The sequence below is a fragment of the Mytilus galloprovincialis genome, unplaced genomic scaffold (genome assembly GCF_965363235.1).
Source record: "Mytilus galloprovincialis unplaced genomic scaffold, xbMytGall1.hap1.1 HAP1_SCAFFOLD_91, whole genome shotgun sequence".
NCBI lineage: Eukaryota > Metazoa > Mollusca > Bivalvia > Mytilida > Mytilidae > Mytilus > Mytilus galloprovincialis.
In genome coordinates this window covers 78,626-84,625 of record NW_027468028.1, presented here as the reverse complement: position 1 = coordinate 84,625, position 6,000 = coordinate 78,626, and the positions used below count along the sequence as shown (strand labels likewise).

The 6,000-nt window shown below is 33.9% G+C and overlaps 1 long non-coding RNA gene across 9 annotated transcripts in view; it reads left to right on the top strand.

The window, feature by feature from the left end:
- The first annotated feature begins 403 nt into the window (after positions 1–403).
- The window catches only part of LOC143060213 (uncharacterized), a 37,679-nt gene continuing 32,082 nt past the window's right edge, over positions 404–6,000 (top strand). For all 9 annotated transcript variants that reach the window (XR_012973946.1, XR_012973945.1, XR_012973944.1 and 6 more), the window contains exons 1-5: positions 404–491; positions 1,264–1,407; positions 3,363–3,495; positions 4,490–4,562; positions 5,337–5,480. This is a non-coding gene — a long non-coding RNA (uncharacterized LOC143060213). The remainder of the gene's footprint in view (positions 492–1,263; positions 1,408–3,362; positions 3,496–4,489; positions 4,563–5,336; positions 5,481–6,000) is intronic.

Here is a 6,000-nt window from a genome sequence, read left to right as displayed (position 1 = left end):
TCTGGGTCAGTTGTAACTTCATTTATTTCTAATCCATCCTCTTTTAGCTCCTCAAAACACTCTCTTGCCACCGCTCTTCATTTCCTATACTGTCTTGCATGTTGATATTTGCCGTGCACGGACCAGCATGTTCGCCTACATTTGTACTAACTGTATGCTTTCTCTTGGAACAAAGTTTAGACTTTGGTAATGTATTTATAATGCTATGTTTATAAGTTTCATTTTCAGCAACTGTATACACACACTGGGTTGCTGGTTGAAAGGGGGTCTTCCCAATTCCAGAATAAATAGCATTATTGTATACAGTCAGATTGAATGTTAACAACATCAGAATTTTCCCCCCGTATCTTTTTTATCCTTTTAATTTTCTCCCTTTGTCGTTGTAAATCTCTCATGTTTTCTTCTTCTATCTTTTCAGATATTGCATTAGCAGTGTGTTGCATACCAGATACAGATGGAGGAGGAATATTTGACGCCATACAGATTTTACGGTAACTTGCTGTACTAATTGGAGTATGGTGTAGACCAACTTGTAATCCAAGATTTATTTTGCTGCGCGTCGTCCCCTTTTTACACTGGCAACCTCTTCGTACAAGTTAAACATTTTCGATTTGTATGCGCATTGTGTACATTTTGCACACTCTCTCCAAGCTGATCCCCACTTTTTTTCCTTTGACAAGTCCCATTCAAGGTTGCCTTTACAGTGAGGGGATAGATTCTGATGTTCCCTAAACACCTCATTCCACATTTCTGTGTTTTTGCTTATTGTAACTGTTCTGTTGGTATATTGTTCAGATCTGGAGGTAAAAAATTAATGAAAGACATTAATTAACTCCCTGTCTTGCATCATTGTGTAGCAAATGTAGCTTATTTGTCTTTTTTATATTGTGTAGTATCAAGAGTTAAATTAGAATTATCTCCCTTTGAGCCAGTATTTTTCAGAGCAGAGTTATTAAGGCTTTGATGCAGATAATGTTGTAAATAAGCACTTTTCAAGTATTTTTACATGCGAATAATTATTTGGTACGTAGAAATAATATATTTATTTCATCATTCAATGCGTTTCTTCAATTCAAAAAATTTCTGTATAACTTTTCAGTATTACATACCCTGCATCTATAAACTGTTGATAAAATATTTGTTTCTCTATGTGATGTTTGAAATTTTCTAGTAAATACTGTAAATAGTTGCTTTATCAAATGTAATGCAATATATGATCTTACCCAGTCTTATTTTCATTTTCTGCACATTTTTGTACTTCAGTCTTGGATGCCTGTTTTGGACGCAGAAGCCGCCCTGATGTTGGGTGCATAGGAATTTCAGCATAGTGTTTGATACTAACAGATTTTGTCACAAGATCAAAGTCATCCTTGGATAGTCTTTCAAATTTAATCACAGGGAATACAGGTATTTTAGAATTTTTCAATTTAAGTCCTCTGTTATGTGGAATATTTCCCTTCTTAAATCTGTGTTTTTTTAAGTGTACAGCATAACGTCCCATTTTTTAATTAAAATTTTTATGAAATAATTATTCTTATAACAATATTTGTCACTCTCTGATTTCATTTAACAAAAGTAAGAAGAAGGAAAGTGCAGAAACAGGATAAATTTTATTGCAAAGATATAATTTTTATGGTTGACAGTTGAAGAAAAGTCTGTTTTTTCTCTGACTCTACCAGTATGATAAGACATTCTCATCTTTGATAGAGAATGACCCTATAGCTTATCTGTGTGCACTTTAAATGATCTATACAAGATATAAAAACACAGATTTAGTGTAGGGAAATATTAATGTTGATTTTTTTTTGTATGACACTCATTTAAAAGACTTGGAAACAACTTTTTGTGGTATTTTCAAGGTATACTCATTAAAACTTCCATATATGGAGATATTAATCTCAGAATATAATATGACAGATGTTTCTAAGATTAACTGGTACTATTTGTTCAAACAAACACAAAAAACAGTTCATATTTATTAAAGAATATATTTTACATCATTTTTTATACAACATTCAATTTACAACTTTTTGTACAAAATATACATTGGCCGCAATATGGGCTATAGTACAAATTTTCCTTAAACTTTGACAATTTAGCCACTACAGATCTTGTATTGAATCTGGAACTTTAGAATAGGCTAAATTACATAATTAATATAAAAAAAGTATGATTTGAAGAAGAATTGTCTCTTATAGGGGTAAATTCAGTAAATAAATATACGTCATCAGGGACCGCCCATTTAGGGGAGAGCTTTCAGTATAGAATTGAAGACCTGTGCTGCAATGATTGGTAGATAAAGTTTTCAATAATATTTTTTTTATTAGATGGATCAATTCTGAGGTTAAAAAAATAATTAAATAATGCTGAATGCATTTATTTTTTTTTAAAACAGGATTGAAAAGTGATGGAGTCATTGTAGGAATAAAGTGCGAAACTACAGTGTTTGTAAACAAAGCCATGTGGAAGGCCCGAAAATGCCGCATGACCCTATGTTTTTATGGTTGCAAAAAATGGGGCTATATTTGTACTTTAATGAATGAAATATGAAAGCTCCTGATTTGTAAAGGTAAAAAAGTTATGAATTTAATTGAACATGTAGGTTTACATTGAAGTTAATGGGAGATTTTTTACTGAATTTACCCCTATAGGGAGAATTTGCACCCTGTCACTGTACTTTTTCAAGGACACCTGAGAACCCCAAAGTTCTTTCCCTGTAAATATTAATGCAATGGAAGCTTTTTGGAATCAAATAGCACTATCTTTAATGCAAAAGTCTATTTTTAATTGCGGTCGGCATGGGTGTACTGAGTGGACTGGTGGTAGAGAGCATGGGGTCTATGGGAAGAAGTCAGTTGTGTGGCCTGATGGAAAGAAAAAAATAGAAAGGGTTCACAGGCTCTCCTACATGCATGCACATCATATTATGAGGGATGAAATGCCAAATAAAAATTCACAAGGGGAGCGGTTAGATGTCTCGCACATATGCCATAACCCCATTTGTTTTAAGCCGGAACATTTAATTCTTGAGCCACACTCTCTCAATATGGATAGAATGGGGTGTAGAATGAGAAATTTATGTACAAAGGATCACTATCCACATTGTTTATTATAGATTAAGGTGAATATTATTTATTTGAAAGCCTGGTAGACTTGCGGAGTCTGCCATATGAGTGGTCTTTTGGGTACATAGGACTGTTTTTAGTGACCGGTAAAAGTTTATTTTTCGTATAATCTTTTTCCTCCTGATGCCGTGCATGTATATCATACAGAGCATGCTTTCTTGCATTTCTGTGATTGATACTGTTTTCTGAGTATTTACAATTTCTCATTTGATCACTATGGTCCTCTAATTTTTTTAGAGATTTTGCCACTTTTGTACCTGGTTGTATTGGACTACCAGCAGCCTCACACAAGATGACGATAGAATTGCCTGTACCATGATTGACTTTGTGACATGCCGTATGTACCCGGCCGGTAAAGTTTCTAGCATAGGTAACATTAACTGGTACAGTGCTACGTATGGATCGATTTAGGGCTTCAACTTTTTGTGTATTTGCACTTTTAGCTGTTTTAGCAAGCATGCCTGGACCCAGACGGTAATTGACACATTGGCGCAGAATATTTTCACTGTTTTCATTTAGCTCAATTTCAAAATTATGTCTCTTTAAATATGCACTTTTGTCAATCCATGATTGAGATTTTCTAGATTTAGAACAAACAAATGAATACAGGGAACAATCTGTGTGATCTCCACAGTAACAGCCCACTATGGCATCTGAAACATATGAAAGTTTGGATTTCATTACGTCAGGGGATTTGTGATATCTAATATTAGCCTGTACGAACTCTGCCTGACAGCGGGCTGCCATGTCAGAAGCAAACAAACTTTGTAGTCTGGTTCTTTGCACCTTTAACCGAGCTGGCATGATGTCACAAACTGTGGATAAATTATTTACAAATTTTCTATGGTTAGATGCTACATGTCTAGTGTCAAGAAAATGGATGGGTGTTGTTGATGTTAGTCCCTCCTGATATAAACACTCTGCCGCCCTGTACGCACTGCTGTCTGGGTCAGTTGTAACTTCATTTATTTCTAATCCATCCTCTTTTAGCTCCTCAAAACACTCTCTTGCCCACCGCTCTTCATTTCCTATACTGTCTTGCATGTTGATATTTGCCGTGCACGGACCAGCATGTTCGCCTACATTTGTACTAACTGTATGCTTTCTCTTGGAACAAAGTTTAGACTTTGGTAATGTATTTATAATGCTATGTTTATAAGTTTCATTTTCAGCAACTGTATACACACACTGGGTTGCTGGTTGAAAGGGGGTCTTCCCAATTCCAGAATAAATAGCATTATTGTATACACAGTCAGATTGAATGTTAACAACATCAGAATTTTCCCCCCGTATCTTTTTTATCCTTTTAATTTTCTCCCTTTGTCGTTGTAAATCTCTCATGTTTTCTTCTTCTATCTTTTCAGATATTGCATTAGCAGTGTGTTGCATACCAGATACAGATGGAGGAGGAATATTTGACGCCATACAGATTTTACGGTAACTTGCTGTACTAATTGGAGTATGGTGTAGACCAACTTGTAATCCAAGATTTATTTTTGCTGCGCGTCGTCCCCTTTTTACACTGGCAACCTCTTCGTACAAGTTAAACATTTTCGATTTGTATGCGCATTGTGTACATTTTGCACACTCTCTCCAAGCTGATCCCCACTTTTTTTCCTTTGACAAGTCCCATTCAAGGTTGCCTTTACAGTGAGGGGATAGATTCTGATGTTCCCTAAACACCTCATTCCACATTTCTGTGTTTTTGCTTATTGTAACTGTTCTGTTGGTATATTGTTCAGATCTGGAGGTAAAAAATTAATGAAAGACATTAATTAACTCCCTGTCTTGCATCATTGTGTAGCAAATGTAGCTTATTTGTCTTTTTTATATTGTGTAGTATCAAGAGTTAAATTAGAATTATCTCCCTTTGAGCCAGTATTTTTCAGAGCAGAGTTATTAAGGCTTTGATGCAGATAATGTTGTAAATAAGCACTTTTCAAGTATTTTTACATGCGAATAATTATTTGGTACGTAGAAATAATATATTTATTTCATCATTCAATGCGTTTCTTCAATTCAAAAAATTTCTGTATAACTTTTCAGTATTACATACCCTGCATCTATAAACTGTTGATAAAATATTTGTTTCTCTAATGTGATGTTTGAAATTTTCTAGTAAATACTGTAAATAGTTGCTTTATCAAATGTAATGCAATATATGATCTTACCCAGTCTTATTTTCATTTTCTGCACATTTTTGTACTTCAGTCTTGGATGCCTGTTTTGGACGCAGAAGCCGCCCTGATGTTGGGTGCATAGGAATTTCAGCATAGTGTTTGATACTAACAGATTTTGTCACAAGATCAAAGTCATCCTTGGATAGTCTTTCAAATTTAATCACAGGGAATACAGGTATTTTAGAATTTTTCAATTTAAGTCCTCTGTTATGTGGAATATTTCCCTTCTTAAATCTGTGTTTTTTTAAGTGTACAGCATAACGTCCCATTTTTTAATTAAAATTTTTATGAAATAATTATTCTTATAACAATATTTGTCACTCTCTGATTTCATTTAACAAAAGTAAGAAGAAGGAAAGTGCAGAAACAGGATAAATTTTATTGCAAAGATATAATTTTTATGGTTGACAGTTGAAGAAAAGTCTGTTTTTTCTCTGACTCTACCAGTATGATAAGACATTCTCATCTTTGATAGAGAATGACCCTATAGCTTATCTGTGTGCACTTTAAATGATCTATACAAGATATAAAAACACAGATTTAGTGTAGGGAAATATTAATGTTGATTTTTTTTTGTATGACACTCATTTAAAAGACTTGGAAACAACTTTTTGTGGTATTTTCAAGGTATACTCATTAAAACTTCCATATATGGAGATATTAATCTCAGAATATAATATGACAGATGTTTCTAA